The sequence below is a fragment of the Triturus cristatus genome, chromosome 3_1 (assembly GCF_964204655.1).
Source record: "Triturus cristatus chromosome 3_1, aTriCri1.1, whole genome shotgun sequence".
Taxonomy (NCBI): domain Eukaryota; kingdom Metazoa; phylum Chordata; class Amphibia; order Caudata; family Salamandridae; genus Triturus; species Triturus cristatus.
Window position 1 is genome coordinate 1,045,191,049 of NC_140583.1, and position 21,600 is coordinate 1,045,212,648.

Here is a 21,600-nt window from a genome sequence, read left to right on the forward strand (position 1 = left end):
ACAGGCACCACACCAGCAGGGAAGGTCCGCCGCACACCTCCTGACACGCACACACAGGGTGAAGTAGGCACACCCACTGGGTCGGGGGGCAAACGTGTGACACGCAGCCAGAGTGGGAGTCCGCATTCCACCCAATCCACTCCCTCCAAATCCCCTCCCCTCAGCTCTCCTGGCCACATCTCCCCCAAAGACTCCTTCATGGCCGCTCTGTCCCTGAGCCCCACAGTGACACCATCCCGCAAGCGGTCAAGGAGGTTCACAGTCAGGGTGCTTGAGTCCCCCCCCCTGTCCACACCCTCCCCCAGTGGCGCTGCGACCCATCCCTCTGACCCCCCCCCTCCTTGGGGCCTGTGGTTCCTTCGGGTGCAGGGGAGTCCCTGGAGGACCTTGCCGAGGTGTGCAGCGCGCTCCTAGAATCCACCTTTGGCCCTGCCCCACCCCCTGTGGTGGAGTCCTCCATCCCTGCACCCACGTCGCCTACCCTTCGCCCTCCTGTCCCTGCGGTGCCTGTTCCTTCCCCCCAACATGATGCCCTGACCCCTGTGGAAGACAACGGCTTGTGACTGTGCAGGCAAGCTAGGGGACACGCATCTCACTGTGTCCCCCATCCAGCTGGGACTCCTGGACTGCCCTATGGGCTTTGTTAATATTGGACTTACTTCATACTAGTTTTTTGCTCATGCAGAATAAAGCTATTTATTTTTTGCCCTTGGAACACTCCTGCATTGCTGGCATTGCTGTTGGTGGGGCTGCTACATGGTTGTGGGTGTTGGTCATGTGTTGGGTGTGTGGGAAATGTAGTAGTGTGCTGCTCATAGGGGGGACCCTGGGATATGTGTGCCATCACACGGTGTTAGCTAGCTTTCTCCATTCATGTAAGCAGTTGCTGCATGTTGCAATTGTCCCAAGGTGTATTCCTTCCTCTGTGTACCCTGACTTCTTCCCTGCAGGGTGTCCCCTGACTTTAGCGCAGAGCTGTGTGTCCATTAGCTGGGTGTGTGACGTAGTCCTTCACCTTTGCACATGCATGCTGAGCCATTTTCCACCTGCATCATTCGTGGCATCCTTGGTAGTCATTGTACTTGTGTATGTGGCCTATTGACATGACTTCATGTGGACATGTTTTCTTTTTGGCCCTATGCATGCGTATACTCCCAGCCTCGCACACATGTGGTACATGTACTGCAGGGTCTTTGTGCACCTGACTGACATTTGTGGGCATGGTATCTGTGGCTACTCCACCCTTTGCGTTCCATGGGCACTGCTGGGAGTGATGGGCACCCACCCCTCCTGTCTCTGGGCACTGCTGGGAGGACTCTGCACACACCCCTCCTGTATCTGGGCACTGCTGGGAGGACTCTGCACACACCCCTCCTGTGTCTGGGCACTGCTGGGAGGACTCTGCACACACCCCTCCTGTGTCTGGGCACTGCTGGGAGGACTCTGCACACACCCCTCCTGTGTCTGGCCACTGCTGGGAGGACTCTGCACACACCCCTCCTGTCTCTGGGCACTGCTGGGAGGACTCTGCACACACCCCTCCTGTCTCAGGGCACTGCTGGGAGTGATAGGCCCCCACCCCTCCTGTCTCAGGGCACTGCTGGGAGGACTCTGCACACACCCCTCCTGTCTCAGGGCACTGCTGGGAGTGATAGGAACCCACCCCTCCTGTGTCTGGGCACTGCTGGGAGGGCCCTGCACCCACTCCTCCTGTCTCTGGGCACTGCTGGGAGGACTCTGCACCCACCCCTCCTGTCTCTGGGCACTGCTGGGAGGACTCTGCACCCACCCCTCCTGTCTCTGGGCACTGCTGGGAGGACTCTGCACACACCCCTCCTGTGTCTGGGCACTGCTGGGAGGACTCTGCACACACCCCTCCTGTGTCTGGGCACTGCTGGGAGGACTCTGCACACACCCCTCCTGTGTCTGGGCACTGCTGGGAGGACTCTGCACACACCCCTCCTGTGTCTGGGCACTGCTGGGAGGACTCTGCACACACCCCTCCTGTCTCTGGGCACTGCTGGGAGGACTCTGCACACACCCCTCCTGTCTCAGGGCACTGCTGGGAGTGATAGGCCCCCACCCCTCCTGTGTCTGGGCACTGCTGGGAGGACTCTGCACACACCCCTCCTGTGTCTGGGCACTGCTGGGAGGACTCTGCACACACCCCTCCTGTCTCTGGGCACTGCTGGGAGGACTCTGCACCCACCCCTCCTGTCTCAGGGCACTGCTGGGAGTGATAGGCCCCCACCCCTCCTGTCTCAGGGCACTGCTGGGAGGACTCTGCACACACCCCTCCTGTCTCAGGGCACTCACTGCTGGGAGTGATAGGAACCCACCCCTCCTGTGTCTGGGCACTGCTGGGAGGGCCCTGCACCCACTCCTCCTGTCTCTGGGCACTGCTGGGAGGACTCTGCACCCACCCCTCCTGTCTCAGGGCACTGCTGGGAGGACTCTGCACCCACCCCTCCTGTCTCAGGGCACTGCTGGGAGGACTCTGCACCCACCCCTCCTGTCTCTGGGCACTGCTGGGAGGATTCTGCACACACCCCTCCTATTTCACAATATGTACGCTCATGACATACACGGATGTGGGTACGCTCCATGCATTCGAGGTGGGGGTACGTGTCGTACTTACACTGTTGGGGTGGGGGTACGCTCCATACGTACGCGGGTGGGGGTACGGGTCGTACTTACACTGTTGGGGTGGGGGTACGCTCCATACGTACGCGGGTGGGGGTACGGGTCGTACTTACACTGTTGGGGTGGGGGTATGCTCCATACGTACGCGGGTGGGGGTACGGGTCGTACTTACACTGTTGGGGTGGGGGTACGCTCCATACGTACGTGGGTGGGGGTACGGGTCGTACTTACACTGTTGGGGTGGGGGTACGCTCCATACGTACGCGGGTGGGGGTACGGGTCGTACTTACACTGTTGGGGTGGGGGTACGCTCCATGCATTCGAGGTGAGGGTACGGGTCGTACTTACACTGTTGGGGTGGGGGTACGCTCCATGCATTCGAGGTGAGGGTACGGAACGTACTTACACTGTTGGGGTGGGGGTACGCTCCATGCATACGGGGTGGGGGTACGGTCCGTACATATCCGTCCCCACGCTATGTGATGCTTGTGCGGCCCGTACCCAGGCCTTTGCCACGTGGGTACGAGCCGTCCCGCCATTGTTGGGGTGACGTGGGTGTGGGCGTGGTACGACTCGTACCCACGCTCTTCAGGCGTGGGTACGGGACGTACCTGTCTGGTTGTGTTGCCGGTTCGCGTCGTGAAGGACTTCCATTGTGGCGGTCGCTGGCTTAGCTGGACACGCCCCCACCCCCTCGTAGTGACCAGGGCCTGGGAGTCAGGTATGTCCAGGGCATGTGTGCTGTGTGACTTTGGTGGGGGGTTTGTGGCCTGCCCTGGTCCTGCCACCCCCCCCCCACTTTCCCCCCTCCCTTAGTTGTTCTGACCTTCTGCGGCGTCTGCGTCCGAACCTGTAGAGGAGGTCGACTGCTATGAGCGCGGGGTTGACACGTAGGTTCGGGTCCATGTCTGTACGTCGCGTACGGGTACTCCTTGTTCGCGTCGTCCTGTCTGTCCGTCGCGTACTGGTCCTCCTTGTTCACGTCGTCCTGTCTGTCCGTCGCGTACTGGTACTCCTTGTTCGCGTCGTCCTGTCTGTCCGTCGCGTACTGGTAGTCCTTGTTCGCGTCGTCCTGATTTCCCGGCAGTTTTTGGCAGCCGGAAAATATTCACCGTGCGGGATGACGTCGGTGCGAATCGTAATTCCTGGTTCGTGAATGGCAGGCTGCGAGCGTCCCGACGTCAGGTCGGCGCTTTCCCGGATCGCATTTGTAGGTTTATTTTGTTCGGTCGGGGTTTTTTACGATTCGTACGGAAATGGTGTTCCCGTGCGAATCGTAATTCCATGTTTGTATATTTTGACGACCGGGTACGCGTCGGACGGAGAATATGCTCCGTCCGACGGTTCGTACCCGGTTTTTACAGGATCGTGATCGGCACCAATATGTGTACCTTTTTGTTATATGTAATTAATATATTTCATGTAAATGTTTACTATATTTAATCAGATATTTTTGAAATATTTTTTATTTATTTTTAAGATTATAAAAAAAAATCAATTGTTTAAATGTTATTAGTAATTTTTGTTTCTCCGCTATGCAACACTTTCCCTACTGTTGCACTCACTGGAGTGGGAATAGTAATTTTTACCCCTCTGCTATTCAGCAATTTCCCTACTGTTGCACTCATTGGAGTGGGAATAGTATATTTTTACCTCTCCGATATCAAGCACTTTCCCTACTGTTGCACTCACTGGAGTGGGAATAGTAATTTTTACTCCTCCACCATACAGCACTTTCCCTACTGTTCCACTAATTGGAGTGGGATTAGTAATGTTTACCCCTCTGCTATCCAGCACTTTCCCCACTGTTGCACTCACTGGAGTGGGAATAGTAATTTTTACCCCTCCGCTATCCAATATTTTCCCACTGTTGCAGTCACTGGAGTGGTAATAGTAATTTTTACCCTTCCGCTATCCAATACTTTCCCTACTGTTGCACTCACTGGAGTGGGAATAGTAATTTTTACCCCTTCGCTATCCAATACTTTCCCTACTGTTGAACTCACTGGAGTGGGAATAGTGATTTTTACCCATCTGCTATCCAAAACATTCCCTACTGTTGCACTCACTGGAGTGGGAATAGTAATTTCTACTCCTCCACTATCCAGCACTTTCCATACTGTTGCACTTACTGGAGTGGGAATAGTAATTTTTACCCCTCCGCTATCTAGCACTTTCCCTACTGTTGCACTCACTGGAGTGGGAATAGTATGTTTTACCCCTACGCTATCCAACACTTTCCCTACTGTTGCACTCACTAGAGTGGTAATAGTAATTTTTACCTCCCCACTATCCAAAATGTTCCCTAATGTTGCACTGTTTGGAGTGGGAATAGTCATTTTTACCCCTCTGCGATCCAATACTTTCCCTACTGTTGAACTCACTGGAGTGGGAAAAGTAATTTTTACCCCTCCGCTATCCAGCACTTACCCTACTGTTGTACTCAATGGAGTGGGAATAGTAATTTTACTTCTCCGCTATCCAATACTTCCCCTACTGTTGCACTCAATGGAGTGCGAATAGTAATTTAAACCCCTTCGCTATCCATCACTTTCCCTACTGTTGCACTCACTGGAGTTGTAATAGTAAATGTAATTATTCCGCTAGCCAACATTTTCCCTATTGTTGTATTTATTGATTGCGAAATGTACGTTTTAATTTTTTTTATTAGTTACATGTGTTAATTAATTATAGAATGGGTATTTTTCTTATTTTAAATTATTGATATATGTATATATTTCATTTTTATATAAATTAAAAGTATAGAAATAATAATAGTTAATATTTTTTTAGTAAATATATGTATATATATAAATTATTATGTTTGTGTGTTTATATGTTTTTTAATTACATTTATTTTTTATATTTAGTTAAAATATATATTAAATTTAATTAGTTTTGTTAAAGATTATATTAATATTTTATATATTTAACACATAATATTTTATATAATTTATATTTTTAAATTGATATTTGTTACATCTATATTTTTAACTTCGATATTTTTTATTCAATATTTTTGTGCTTACCTGTTAAGGTATTGGAGTCGATATTTTTGTAGTTGATATTTTTGGGGCTATTTAGAAAATCCATGTTTTTAGCATCGATTTTCTATCACTGAACCGTTTTGGTATGATGGAGTCTAGTCAGCAGTGTGGGGGAAATGGAGTAGTACCCATCTGCATGTTGTTGTTTCTGACTTAGGGGGTGATTAGGATGGCGGGCGGATTCAAGTCCGCCCGCCACCCTAGCGGTAACGGGACCGCCCGCCTGCCATGCAGCGGTCCCGCCACCCCAAATATGATGCGACCGCCACTGCGGTGGTCGCATCAGGCTTATTAACATTGTGGCGGGTGCTGCTGACTGCAGCACCCTCCGCAATGGTAAAATGCCATGTTGTGCATTGCCACCTTGTGCATGGCAATTTAGGGGGGTACCATAGGTACCCCCCAAGTGCAGCCCCCCACCCTGCCGGGGGCCCGCAACAGGCCCCCAAAGCAAATCCCCGCCAGCCTTTCTGCCACACATCATAATATGGATGGCGGTGCCTGCTAGGGACCTCCACCATATATGTGCCCCAGCTCCGCCCAGCCGGCAATGATAACGATTGCCAACTGGCGGAAAAGCAGCAGACAGACTTTCAGTCCGCCGCGTTACCCACCACCATTGTAATCTGGCGGTGGGTAAATCAGGTTACGATGGCGGGCAGATCGCCACCGCTGGGTCGGCGGTGGCGGTCCGTCCGCCATCCCAATCACCCCCTAAATGTGTATGTTTAAATATTGAGGATGTGGGGAGGAGTGGTACTCCATTGCAAGAGATATGAATGTAGTACACTTGTGTGTGTATTTGTGCAAACACGGAAAAGAGCAATATCCATTCGCTGGAGGTAGTATACGGGGATTACCCCGTGGTTAGTGCAGCTGGGGAAGAGTAGTACCCTGTTGTGAGAGGTTGCATGGAGAAGTAATCCTTAGAAAAAAAGTGGGGAACAGTAGTAACCTGTCTTGAGACCTTGTAAAAAGAGTGTCCTGTGGTGTGCTGTGTTGGGGAAGAATATTACCCGGTCGTGAGAAGTTGTATGGGGGAGTACCCCATGGTGTGGAATGAGGGAGAAGAGGATTACCATATCACCAGAGATTATGGGGGAAAGTAACCAAGAAGTGTAAATGTGGGAAAATGTAGTACACCGTAGTGTTTTTCCTGAGTTTGCTACCAGACTAGTCATTATTCTGTACAAATTGGATGATTTGACAGGTGAGTAGTACAGGAGGTAGGATACGTTTGTGATTGTTTTGTTGTTCATTTCATTCAGTTTGCGTATAATGGATCTTGTCAGTACTGTGTTGGAATTTTGGTGTGTGATGTAGCTAAAGTGTATTGTGGGAGAGTACTTCTTTACCTTCTGCTGTTGTATTGCTGGACCCCTCTAGTGTTTGATTCCTGTTGTGTCAATAATGTTTTCAGTATGCATCTACTGAAGGCTGTCATCACTGAGTATGGAGGACGTCTCGAGTTTTTCTGGTGTAGTTTCTAGAGGGTGTTCTACTGGTTGAAGGTTGACTGCTTTCTTTGGCCTGGCACTTAGTCATGTTGGTTTTGCCAGCTAGGATACCTGTGTGTGGGGAGTGTGGGAACACTGGTTTGCTCTTTTGTGTTTGAGTGTGCTGTGTGCTGTGTTGCCCCTGTGGTGATAAGAGAGTTGCTTGTGAAAGATGGAGAGTTTGCTGTACTATGTAGTTTAGGAAAGTGAGGAGGATGTTGGGATACATTTTGTATGAATATAATTGTGAGACAGGCTTTGTGTTGGAATCTGGTCAAGGGAATTGTGAATTCAGATGATGCATGGTTAAACTTCCTCTTATGTTTGTTTTGTTTTGTGCCTTGAATGTGTAGATGTATGGATGACTGCGAATGCTTTGTAGAAGGAAGCAGGTGGGATCTGTGCCCTGGCTGTCACATGACTGGTCGTCCAAGATTACATATCCTGAGTGCAGAAATATAGTGAGGTGTCATTGTGCGAATGCAGACACTTGGTAGCAGGGCTTCATGTGTGAGGAGTTTATAATACTTGCACATCTAGGGCCATTGTGCCATTATAGTCACAACCTATTTTTTGTCTTGTTTCTTTCTTTGAGGAGTGGTGAACCTTATGTTTTGATATGATGCAGAATTTCTATGACTGCTGTTTGTTGTTTTTGTGTGTCTGTTTGTGTATTGGAGATTTTAACTAGCTGTCGTTGGGTGAATGTGTAAGCTAGACATTTTGAAGATTGAGTGATTGTGAATAATTGTGCTTGTAATTTAGATGGGAGTCTAAAGTAAACTATGTGTCCCCATTCTCTGTATGTCTGAGCTGGTGTCTGAAAAGTTGACAGGGAATTATGTAATATAATGTTTGGATGGTCTGGAGAGGAAGCAATCACCCCTGGCAGTCTGCCAGTAGGCAAAGGAAGCTGGTTCCCAGGAGTGCTCTGAAGAATTCATGATCTATCCATGAAACTAGCTACTGTAACTGGTCATGAAGGAGCTGGGAATCTAATATGGTGTCTCCTTCATATTCCGGAGAATTTAAGATTAATACTAGAGGAGGAGGAAAAGGGCTGTATAATTTAGGATACAGGAATTACTGGATGTATATTCCATCTTGAAGGTGACTGTAGTCTAACATTAAAGTAGCACATTAAACTGCTTACTGAAAAAGGACCCACAAACCCAGAAGCAAATCTGAAGTAGGTCCTGGGATTATTTGGTATTTTGTTGATATCCATAGTCTTTCCCTCACACTGTTTTATGACAGAGTGGGTCCCTGCATATGTGCATAGCTTTTGTAATCAGTGATGAAAAGCCAGTTGCAGATGTGGTGTAAAACACTATCTATAGACGGTATGACAGATGGCTTGAGCTAGGAAGGAAAAATGCATTGATGTATGCCATCAGATAAACACTCTGACCCAGATATCGATTCAGTCCAGAACCTTTCAGGTTTGACCAATACATCTACTTTTACCCCGACTCTCGTCCAGTTAGGCCCGGAAGTCGAAGTGTTTGAGCATGCAGTACTCAATCGACTTTAGAAAGTCATTAAATTTATACCCAAACCTACCTACAACCTGAATAAAGATGAATATCTCGCTCTACATAAGATTGCACGGGATAAAAAATTGACAGTGAAAGGCTGTGATAAAGGAGGATGAATTGTGGTGTTAGACACCACCACATATGAACGCAAATGAAAGCTATGCTTGAGGATCATACTTTTAACATCAAAGTAACACGCGACCCTACCAACAAAGTCACTGCAAAAATACAACGCATAACTACCCAGGCTTTACACCAGGGTGATATAGGCGATAATGAGTTTGTATTTTTGAACTGTTAGGAACCTAGGATGCCATGTATCTATGGCATACCTAAAATTCATAAGGACACATTAGACCCTCCATTTCGTCCAATCGTGTCTACAATTGGATCTATTACAGAGCCACTTTCAAAGTATACTGATCAAATACTTAGGCCTCATGTCGCGAAGATTCCCTCTTATATCATGGACACCAGAGCCATGATCAACAAAGTTGAATGCCTTCCTTTTAATTATCATCAACATACACTAGTCACCCTCGACATAGAGTCTTTATATAGTAACATCCCGCAACGTGAAGCCATTGAAGCAGTCAAATGGTTCATTGAAACTTTTAACATACCATGTCCTAAAGATTTTCATCTACAGAGTTTAGAAATTGTACTTACAGAGAATACCTTTGAATTTGGAAATAGACTATATAAACAGATCAAAGGAGTAAGTATGGGGGCATGTGTTGCCCCCTCGATTGCCAATATCTACATGGCACTATTTGAGATGAAAAATATTTATAATAACATGGCACTGTTCTTTGAATCAGTGACCCACTGGTCAAGATACATTGATGATATTTTTTTCATCTGGACGGACACTGAAGAGAACTTGATAGAATTCTTAGCTTGGCTAAATTCATGTGACCCTAACTTGACATTTACCTCCCAATACAGTCAGAATCAAGTCGAATTCTTAGACATTACTATCCGTCATAAAAATGGCCTTTTGGAGGTAGATCTATTTGTGAAGCCGACGGCACGGAACACACTATTAGAGCATAATAGCTACCATCCATGTGCACAAAAGGACAGTATTCCTTTCGGACAGTTTTTAAGACTGCGCCGTAATTGTTATACTGTGACTGAATTTGATAAACAAGTGATCACTATGAATGCCAAATTTGCTGCTAGAGGTTACCCCAACAGATTAATTCGAGAATCTTTTAAAAGAGCATGATTTTATGACCGAGATGCTCTTCTGAAAGATAAAGTACCTTCTGCAACCAATCAGTTGGTATGTGTGACTAAACATTCCACTCTGAATGAAAGAATAAGACAAATTGTCAATTCTAGTTGGCACATCCTAAACAGTGACCCTGAGGAGCAACATAAACTTCCCAAGCCGATGTTTGCACATCGGAGGAACAAAAATCTAAAAGATATCATAACTAGATCCAGATACACTGAGGAAACAGTCTTCATTCAAAAAACTATTGACGGAGATCTCAACATTAAAGGAATATTCAAAAGCTCTAAATGTAAAGCTTGTGATTTTGCCATAGTTAAAGACACCTTTATCTTGAATGGCCATCAGATATTAGCCAAAAAGATGTTTAACTGCAAAACCACTAATGTGATTTATCTCCTAGTGTGCCCATGTGGCCTGGGCTATGTGGGCGAAACATCACGTGCTTTTCCTGTCCGCCATACAGAACATCGCTCAGCGATACGTACAGCCAAACTCAATACCCCACTTGTCAAACACTTCATCGAACATAAACACACTGCTAATGATGTACCGTGGTTCATTATTGAAAAAATCTAAATCACCCAAGGAGAAAGAAGTGACGCGGTTTGAAAAAAACACGAAGTGTTTTGGATCTTTGTCTTAGACACTGAGAAACGAGGACTTAACAATCATATACCGTGAGAAAATGCTATCCGGTACCATTAACATGATGTATTATTACTCACATATTCAATGCTCACATTTGCATTGTTCTAAGTAGTCTTTCATTCTTGGACTTTTTTATATATTTCAAATCTTTCATATTTATATATGACACACACTTTATTGTTGACCTGCATAGATAGATTCCCTTTAATACTTAGTTTTATTTTTCGCAATTATGTGTTTACTCAAAATGTAGTTATAATGTAAGACAAAGATATTCTTTTGTAACGTTTCATTTTCTTTATTCAATAGAGTTGTTTTCTCTGACATTATATAGGTAATTCTACCTGGGGGAATCTATTGGGTGTTGCCGTTAGTCACTGGATCTAGTCTGACAGACTGTATGCTACCATTTTAAAGCACCGAGGTAATGTAATGCAACCCTGTAACTTTCCGCGTAACTTCCAGAGATTGGAATTTGCTTCCCATGTTAGTTTAATTTATCAGTATTTCAAAACGTGTATGTCATTTTGCATTCGCAGTATCAGCTCTTTTCCCTGCGATGAAAACTCTCATCATTCAAAGGAAATTTATATACAACCCACAAATTAAATAGGTAATTGGTATCTTCTAGTTAAATTACGAATCAAACTTACATAATAAATAAGAATAGACAAGTCAAGTGTCTAATTTTTCTTATCTTTGAATAATAGGTAATTGATTTACCTCGGGTCCCGATACCCTCAATCTGGGCCGTGTTTCCTTTTCATTATCCTTATGCCGATTTATCAATTTAGTTAAGCACACTTTTTGGAGAGAGTAGATTCAAACACTCTGGGTTTTAATAGTTTATCTTTCTAATCCTTATTTTTCCTGCTATATATTAAGCTCAAGATGGAAACTTTCAAACATCTAGTTACTTGGGCTTCATCTTTTTCCTCCCTGGTTCCTTTTCTGGGTATATAACAATTCACATGTTATTTTCCCTGTCAAGGGGTTATAAGATGCTGTATGTTTTCTAATTAGATCTACCTTGATGATATCCTTCTGATTATTTATACTATATGTATTAACTTCTTGACACGCTATAAAAATATTAATAGGTGTGTTGGGAGAGTCATGAGACTAATTTATGGCACAGAATGTGTATGTTGTTAAAATAAAATATTGCCATCAATGCTTCTTTTTTGTAGATATTCTAGGCTCTTTTAGACTTAATGCACTTATTCTGTATGTGTGGATCTGTGTTATATATATATATATATATTTTATCGTTTATTTAGGGTTATGTTGTGGCTGTCCTGAAGAAGGCACTTCAAAGTCGAAACGCGTGTAGACCATTTGAGAACTTGTCCAACATTTAGCCACTGCAATTTTTATTGATTCTATGTTGAATTTGTGTGTTGTGTTTATTGTAACACATTCAATTTAGCTATATGTGTTTGTATTTAGATTGTCTCGATATTATGTATGATCAACTATCTTTTGATTTTTTAACATGAATTTATATCAATAAAGATGGAAAAAATCTTTTAATTACGTGTTTAGTGCACTGTAGTCTATGAATATATCAATGAGCTGTTTGTAGGTCGCTCCACGACTAATTAAATGCCTAGGTTTTGCTTCAAACCTGTCATAAGAACATATAAAGAGGGTACTGTCTGTGAACCATGTATGGAATTGTTGTAGATAATCTCTACTAATCCTAACCACTGCCTTTAATCTCAATTGTCTAGTTCAGTCTTTCAGTCTGACCGTCCAACTGGGGAGTATTTGTTTGTTGGCATTATGTGCATACTTTCCGCTCATATCTCACAATAAGTAAAAGGTTTTTCCTAGAAGACCCTGAAGTCTAAAATGTGATCAAAAAGAAATTCCAGCTATATCAACTTCTATAGGCACTTTTTCAAGCATATGAAGTGTCTCACCCTAGAGAAATAATTGACTACTACCAATAATATTGTGAAACCATATGAGTTAGGTAGTTCTTCTATAATGTCCATTTAAATCATGGTTCATGGTTGTCCAGGTGCAGGCAGAGATTGCAATATGCCCCCTGGTTTTGTGTGATCCAACTTAACCTGGCCACAAATCTCACATTCGTGAATACATTTATTAACACCGTCTTGTATCTTGGACCACCAAATATAGCTTTTGAGCAAATCTAGCATTTCCATTATTCTGGGATGAGCTTGATCGTGAAACTGTGACACCAATCCAGTGCTTGCTGATGGAAAATCTCACTGAGAAAGTATAAGGAATGTTCTCAGAACAATAGATTTTGTTTCTGGGTTTGTACTTCCGGGTCCTCTTGTAGGGAAACAGTCACTAGTACGCGACTTTTACTCCGCATAACATTACATCGCAAGCGTAACAACGCATGCACTGTAACAACGCGTAGCCGTTACTATACATGTTATTACATCGCATGCGCTGTTACATCGCAAGAGTTGTAATGCGATCCACATAGTTGTGAGGAAACTGAGGCTCTTCCTTTTCCTCACAATGACGTGCACCGAGCACCGCCCCTCTGACGACACTGGAAGGAGAAGAGAGGAACCACGAGAAGAGAGAGGTAAGAGGGGCTGTGTCATTTTAAAGGGTTTAGGGTAGGGGGTGGGTCGTGTAGGGGTAGTCTTTCAGGGTTAAGGGTAGTGTTGTGTTTGAGGAGTAGTGTTTTTGGGTTTAGGGCAGTGTTGTGGGCCGTGCAGGGTAGTGTTTGTGTGTAGGGACAGGAATGGTGGTCAGGGGAGGGTTGTGCAGGGGGTAGTGTTTTAGGGATTAGGTTAGTGTTGTATTGTTTGTGTACTGTAGAGTAGTGTTTTAGGGTTTAGGGTAGTGTCGGGGGTGTCGTGCAGGGTAGTGTTAGAGTGTAGGGACAGGACTGGGGGTGGGGGAAGGTCGTGCAGGGGGTAGTGTTTTAGGGTTTAGGGAATTGTTGTGGTGTTTGTGTAGTGTAGGGTAGTGTTTTAGGGTTTAGGGTAGTGTCAGGTGGGTCGTGTAGGGTAGTGTTAGAGTGTAGGGACAGGACTGGGGTGTGGGGAAGGTCGTGCAGGGGGTAATATTTTAGTGTTTAGGGTAGTGTAGTGGTGTTTGAGTAGTGTAGGGTAGTGATTTAGGGTTTAGGGTAGTGTCCTGGGGTTTATGCAGGGTAGTGTTTGCGTGTAGGGAAAGGACTGGGGGAAGGGGGAGTGTTGTGGTGGGGGTAGTGTTTTAGGGATTAGGGTAGTGTTGTGGTGTTTGTGTAGTGTAGGGTAGTGTTTTAGGGTTCAGGGTAGTATTGGGGGTGTCGTGCAGGGTAGTGTTGGAGTGTAGGGAGCGGACTGGGGGAAGGGGAGGGTCATGCAGGGGGTAGTGTTTTAGGGTTTAGGATAGTGTTGTGGTGTTTATGTAGTGGAGGGTAGTGTTTTAGGGTTTAGGGTAGTGTCCGGTGGGTCGTGCAGGTAGTGTTAGAGTATAGCGACAGGACTGGGGGTGGGGGAAGGTCGTGCAGGGGGTAGTGTTTTAGTGTTTAGGGTAGTGTAGTGGTGTTTGAGTAGTGTAGGGTAGTGGTTTAGGGTTTAGTGTTTAGGGTAGTGTAGTGGTGTTTGAGTAGTGTAGGGTAGTGGTTTAGGGTTTATGGTAGTGTTGGGGGGTTCGTGCAGGGTAGTGTTTGCGTGTAGGGAAAGGTCTGGGGGAAGGGGGTGTGTTGTGGTGGGGGTAGTGTTTTAGGGATTAGGGTAGTGTTGTGGTGTTTGTGTAGTGTAGGTTAGTGTTTTAGGGTTAGTAGTGTCGGGGGTGTCGTGCAGGGTAGTGTTGGAGTGTAGGGAGCGGACTGGGGAAAGAGGAGGGTCGTGCAGGGGGTAGTGTTTTAGGGTTTAGGGTAGTGTTGTGGTGTTTGTGTAGTGTAGGGTAGTGTTTTAGGGTTTAGGGTAGTGTCAGGTGGGTCGTGCAGGTAGTGTTAGAGTGTAGGGACAGGACTGGGGGTGGGGGAAGGTCGTGCAGGGGGTAGTGTTTTAGTGTTTAGGGTAGTGTAGTGGTGTTTGAGTAGTGTAGGGTAGTGGTTTAGGGTTTATGGTAGTGTTTGGGGGGTTCGTGCAGGGTAGTGTTTGCGTGTAGGGACAGGTCTGGTGACAGGGGTAGTGTTGTGGTGGGGTAGTGTGTTGTGTAAGGTAGTGTATTTGGATGTAGAATTTAGCGTAGTGTAGGGGTGTTTTTTAATACAAAAATGTGTGGAAAAATATGCAGGGTAAAGGGATCCGTTGTAATGATATTTTAAAAGCATTTCCAGGAACTTGCTATCTAATGGTATGCGTAGAAAAAAATTGTGTTGTAATGGTGCTTGCGAACTAATAACTTTGTGGTAAAAGTATGCGTTGTTTTGCATTGAGGTGTATTGACATATATTCCCTCTTGTAACCATTTCTGTGAATCTATTCCTCTATGGGCTTGTACTACCTGACCCCAAAAAGAAGTAGGCAGTGTCTGAACAATGCCTGAAAGGATATTTAGAGTTGGTTGAGCAGGATCTGTTTGTTCCTTCTCAAGTGATAAAGCAGTGATACTCATGCAGCCCTCCTAACCTCTAAATGCGGCCCCCTGGCAAACAGCAGTTCTGGGCTGCTGTTTACTGGACTCAACACTAACGTTAAAACAAATGTTAAATATACTAGCAAGCATTTATTTAAGTTAAAGTGAAAACAGTTTGCAACAAACCTGTAAAAATATGATAATCTTTTTACAATTTGTGAAAGTGGTATTTCATTAACATGCGGAAAAATTTCTCCTTAGTATATGAGATTCTACCAGTGCATTGAGAAGTATTATTTTAAAAGTGATAGTTTTCAAACAGGAATTTAGAAAGATTCATTCTTCTACCCACCCTGAGTACAATGTCAGTAGTGAACTAAGAGGCGAGCCCACTGTTAAATGCACCCTCTGGATGGCCTGAGTTCCTCATATACAACATTATAGTTATTTAAATAAAACACATGAGAAGGTTTTGTACAGCACACATCCTGAAGTCATGTATTTCGAGGTTGTCTTAAACGTAATAATGAAGAAAAAGGAGGGGATGTGAAATTAAACAATTGACTAAGATCACACAGTTTGGTAAAGTGGGGAAGCCGGGATTAATCCCAGGTTTTCTGGTTTCACATTGTGCAGTCCAGCTACTATATATACACTATATATAAATATATATTTAGCTTCCCCTTTACCCACCATACCACCAACACCCCCCTCGCAAACCAACTCCCATGCCGCTGCCCCGACCACTACCCTGCTGTCATCATTGTGGTTCTTGGTCACATAACAGACCCAACATTTGACCCCTGGAGAAATGTTTGTGAGTACCCATGTGATAAAGCATCCGCCAAGCACCCGCCTTTCCATATCTATTTCCTGGTCGATATTTTAGGTGCTTTGAAGTCCAATTGAAACTGTTCTCAATCTGCAACAATGGACTCTTGTTTAAATTAATGGGTGTTGTCATGTTCAGGGCATCTTTGATAAGATAAGAAAGGATAAATGCCCCTTCATCAAAGTCATTAGGACTGAGCTGGTAATGCAACTCAAAGTGTGCTAGAAAGTATTGGAAATGTAAAGGATCACTTGTATATTTGTCAGGAGTTATTAATGCTGGGGTAATTCTGTAGGGCAAAAATCAAGGCGACATCATTGCTGGGTGGGGCTACTGGAGGGTGATAAGCTTACCCACTCCCCAGAAGTGGAAGACCATGCCCTGTAGATGGTGGCTGTTTTGAAAGTGTTAAATGGTTTAATACAAAATATATATATATTTTTTTTAAATGGCCATTCCTGACAAGCGACATCCCCATATTTTGGTGCCTTTGTCTTTGCCTGTGCTATGGTTTGTAATGGGATCATGTCAGAGTCCGTTGCAGGGCTTGTAAACTGCTACGCCCATGCTGCACCCTGAAGTTGAACTCAGTGAAAATCCGCACCTTCTCAGTTGCCCTACTGCAGCAGACTCAGGTGCAACAACCGGAAGTAAGAGTTTCAGGGGAACTAGGCAGATGGGATGAGACGAAACACATTTCAGGCCAGAGCTCAGTGGAGGCCAGCAGTGTCTGGGTCTGCACGGTACCTCTTGCTGCAGTCACTCGGATCTTCACGCTATGGCACAACACTGTGTTTCAGTGGAGGTTTAACAACATGTGATATGAGGTCACACATAATATAGCATAATGTATTCTCGACTGACACCCTACTCTGATGAACTTGAAAAACAACAGGAAAATGCCATCGTCTGTGGGAACCAGAGAACTCTCAGCAGGTAACTGTTGGGACTAATGCACAGGGAGAGGCAGGGAGGAAGGCAGTCAGAAACCTAAATATTTTCTAGAGAGACCAAAAGGGAGAACAAAACAAATGTGAGGGAACATAAAGGGCTGGCTTTGAACTGGTAGCAACAGCCGGGAGACCAATCCAACCACACAAATAGTTTCTAGGCATTGAAGTTCCCTATTTGTGGTACAGCTCTCTAAAGTGAGAAACATCCTTTATTACGAAGCCAGACTCACGCTGTGCCTTTACAATGCCGGCAAAAGAACAAAAGCGCCATTACCACGCATTTGTTAAGCACGCAAGTCGTTACACCGACTTGCCTTAGGGGGTGCATTGGTGGAGTGGTGATGGATTTAAAGTCCACCACCTTCCCTACTGTTGCAAAGACTGGAGTTGAATAGTAAATTATACAATTCCAAAGTCCAGCACGCCCCTAAAGCAAGTCGTTGTGATGACTTGCATGCTAAAGGAACGCATTGTAACAATGCTTTCGTTCTAATGCAGGCGTTGTGAAGGCATGCATGTTAAACGCATGTGGGATTCCATCATACAACCGTTTAAAGTGCTCAGAAAACCCTGCCCGCAACCAAAAAGTTCAGTTAGCGCTCTAGTCTATAAAATGTTCCTTGATAGTCATCATCTTCCAGTTGTCCAAAGTCTCCCAGCCTGATATATTCTTTTCTTTTAATGATAGTGTTTTCTAGGGAAAGAAACCCTCCATTTGCAGATGTAGTGAGTCCTATTCCTCACAGGCAGAAGGTTGATTTAGCGGTGTTATAGCCACCAGCGATGGTAAGCATGGCATCAGTTTTAATTTCCCTAGTTATGGGAAAATCTTTTAGGGAATTTAAGTGACTTCAAACATTGTGGTGAAGATATGGAACTTGATATCTGATGATCGATTCATGACCTTCTAATTTTTATACGGGGAGATGGGTAGCTCAAATTTCGGAGACAAACATTTTCTTTTCTAGTACGTGTACTGAGAAGCTGGTGATTGCGCTCACCTGTGAGGAGGAGGAGTCACGCGCAGTCAGCTGCCTGTGCAGTCCGAGCGGAGCAGAGGCAAAATCGGGGCCGGCGCTTGGAGGAGCTGGGGCCGAGCTGAGGGGTCGAGCTGAGGGGGTCGAGCAGGGTCAAGCTGCGCAGGTCGGTGCGGCGGCAGTTCCCTTTCGGACCCCCGCTCTCAGTTCCCTCGGCTCGCTCACTCTTCTTTCCCCATGCATTGTGACGGGTGAGCGGTGCAGAGCGGGGGACCAGAGCCACTCTCCCGCTGCACCCAAGGACGACCCGAAGCAGACTCGGACTGGACACATTCAGAGGGGTGAAAACCAGCCAGCCAAACCAAAGGATATCATCATATTTACTAATTACATCCCCGCACGGCCGCAACGAGCAATGATTAACGAGCCCTGACCCTCGGACTGACATTCCGGTCCGCGTCTGGCTTTTGGCATCGGCTGAATGCGAAGCTGAGTAAAACAAGTAACAACAAGGCGGTGAGCGGAGCAGAGTTGTGTGGAGCTGGAGGAGAGAGCGGAGCGCTGCCACCTGCCCTCCGCACACGAGTGACGCCCAGTCGGGTGCCAGGCAGCAGGGGAAGAGGCTGCCCTCCATCGCCTTTGAACCCCTTTGAACCCTTTACACGACTGGTTCCCCCCTCACCACTGGGCTGTTAAACCCTGCAAACATACTGCAACTGGCACAGCCACAGCTACCGGTACCGGCTACTGGCACCAGCCTGTGTCCATGTGAAGACCGTTTGGTGGCAAGGAGGCCAGAGTGGCCAGTGAACGCAAGACTGTACCGGGGCCAGCTTGGCCCAGCTCATCCACCAGCAAAGAGGGGGGAAGGAAGGCCTTGCAAGCGCCATAGGCGCCACGGGGGGCTGGTAAGTGGGAGCCCCGGACCAGAATTGCGGGGACCTGACCTGGCAGATACGCTTGCATGTGCCTTCCACCATCGCGTCATACAGACAGTCTGCTTACAGCTACAGCTAGTCTGTCACCTTTACTGGCGTAAGTAATCATTGGACAGGGTGCTGAGGAGTTTCCTGACAGGGAAATTGCGCCGTGGTAAGCCCCAAGCTGCAAAACTGCAAGCAGTACCTCCCGGGTGCCTTATGGAGGGGCAAGTCACAATGCTACTAAGGAAACTGCCCCGGAGAAAGGGCACCAACCTTCAAGCTGACACCGCCCGGGTCTCTCCCGGGCAGGCTCCACAACAGTCGCCGTCAATGCAAAACAAAGAATCATACCCAGGAGGCCAACTGTCACAAGTGCGGATCAGTGAGTTTTTTAGTAAGGCCGCTCCTCAAACTGGCCCTGCCTCTACCATGACATCGCAGTGCGATCCGGAAGCCCAGGACCACGACCAGCTTTCCTACCACAGCCCCAGCCATATCAAATGATCATTTTCTGAGGCTTCCCGTTTGTGCTCGCCTGAGGCCCAGGTCTCACTGGAGATTCTCCAGCCATACAGGCCTTTCCAGGAAGATGTCATTACGATCCAGGACACTTCCATTGACTCACTAAGAGCCCACTCCATTGGCACTGGAAACCTTTCTGTACCAGACTCTGTCTCAGACTCTACAACAATTACTGCAACAATTCCTCCAGCCAGATTACTAGTTCAAGCTCAAGTTCATGATGGCAGCTCGTCCGCCCCTTTAAAACTTCAAGAAAGCAGTGGTGCCCCGGCAGCAGCTTATTTATCACCCAAGTCTGCCCCGTGCTGTAGCCCGGGTGCACATCAAATTGAGGCCACTGACTCCTTATCACCAAGAAAGAGCCCAATGTATGAAAGCCCCATTTCATCTAAAAACCTATCCGATCGATATTTGGCCTCCCTAGAAGCCTGAATTGAGTCCTCCCTAGCGCATACACCGGGCTTTAGCTCTCATCACAATTCTTTCAGCACTGTGAAAGAACACAAGGGCCCGCCTATGCCCTCTGGGCCTACAAGTCCTTTCTCGATCTCGTTGACATCCCTTCATGTAAAACAAGTCTCTATTGCAACAGCCCTGTTATGGCAATCCCAGAAAATGGAACTACAGATCGACTTAATTCAAACTTTGGCTTCAACATTGTCCGACTTGGGCTCCAGGCTAAGTTCTCTCGAAAGGTCTGTAGGGCCCCCCAATAGCTTGAACTCTTGTTCCTGCTGTCCACTAATTAACAAACTCTCATCCCTTCCAGAAATTCTGGGCTCACTTTTGGACAGCGTGAAGCTCAATACCAACAGCAACGGGAAACCTAAATCTACTCAAGAGGCTCAAACTGGTTCTCCCTCAGAAGAGTCCTTCTGCCTAGTAAAATTAGATTCTTCATCATCAGCGAGAAGAACTATTTCCCTCCCCTTGGAATCAGACCTCATAAACTCAACTTTTTCGCCTTGTAAGTCATTGGCGACCAGCACAAGTGATCCCAAAGCTCTGCTTGGAGATCGTTAACATCAGCAGTCTAATGACCACCCCATTAGCGACTACGCAGCCTGATCTCACTGTCCCAGCTCCTTCAATCTTCGCCCACCTGCCCTCTATTCTCCCCACGAAACCACCATTGTCTAGGAGGGAGAGAAAAAAACTTGAAAAACAAACCAAAAAACAACGTCTTGCAAAACGGAGATCGGGGCTTGACGGGACAGGGATCACTAGCATGCCAGTTTCTGAAGTGAGGGGGCTCTCTCACTTCCCTAGTTTTAACCCCTTCGATGCTCATGACGGAGCGGTTCCGTCATGAGCATCGGTTGGGCTGTGCTCATGATGGAACCGCTCCGTCATTGCACCCACCCATGGGAGGAGCGCTGGCGCTTCCCCCATGGGCAGCTTAACATGTTGCCACAAAGGGGGATGGCAGTGGAAGAGCTTCTACTGCCACCCCCGACCCCCCCACGCAATCCCATGACGTCAGCGCGCCAGGGGTGTCAGAAAAGCCCACTAGAGCCAGGGAATTGTTTTTTAATTAAATTGGAAGCGACCCCTTGGGCAAGAGTCGCTTCCAGGGGGCACATTTATTTATTAAAGTATATTCTGCCTCCCCCTGGGGGCAGATCGTTTTTTTATTTGGCCTTTCTGCCCCCAGGGGAGGGCAGAAAACCCCACTAGACACCAGGGAGTTTCTTAATTTTTAAATGGAAGCAACCCCTTGGGCAAGGGTCGCTTCCTTAAGGGGGGACATTATTTTTAGGACTTTTCTGTCGCCCCTGGGGACAGGATGACCGATTTCTTTTGGTGTTTCTGGCCCCAGGTGGGCAGAAAAGCCCACTAGAGCCAAGGAATTTGTTTTTATTACCTTGGAAGCGAGCCCTTGGGCAAGGGTAGCTTCCAGGGGTCATATTTTTGTTAAAAGTATATTCTGCCTCCCCCTGGGGGCAGATCGGTTTGTTTATGTGGCCTTTCTGCCCCAGGGGGGACAGAAAACCCCACTAGACACCAGAGAGTGTTTTAAATTTTAAATGGAAGCGACCCCTTGGGCAAGGGTCGCTTCCTTATAGGCCTAAATAATTCTTAAGACTTTTCTGCCCTCCCCCGGGGACAGATCGTCTGCATTTGTGGGCGTTTCTGGCACCAGGGGGGGGTGCAGAAAAGCCCAGGGATTTGAAAAAAAATAAATTGGAAGCGACCCCTTGGGCAAGGGTCGCTTCCAGGGGACATATATTTTTTTATGTGTATTCTGCCCCCCCCTTGGGGCAGATCTGTC

General features: G+C 46.5%; 1 long non-coding RNA gene across 1 annotated transcript in view; it reads right to left on the reverse strand.

Annotated features, from left to right (window-relative positions):
* Positions 1 to 18,261, reverse strand: part of LOC146861477 (uncharacterized) — an 85,110-nt gene extending 66,849 nt beyond the window's left edge. Inside the window, exon 1 of the long non-coding RNA XR_014979266.1 lies at positions 17,908 to 18,261. This is a non-coding gene — a long non-coding RNA (uncharacterized LOC146861477). The remainder of the gene's footprint in view (positions 1 to 17,907) is intronic.
* Positions 18,262 to 21,600: the final 3,339 nt, after the last annotated feature.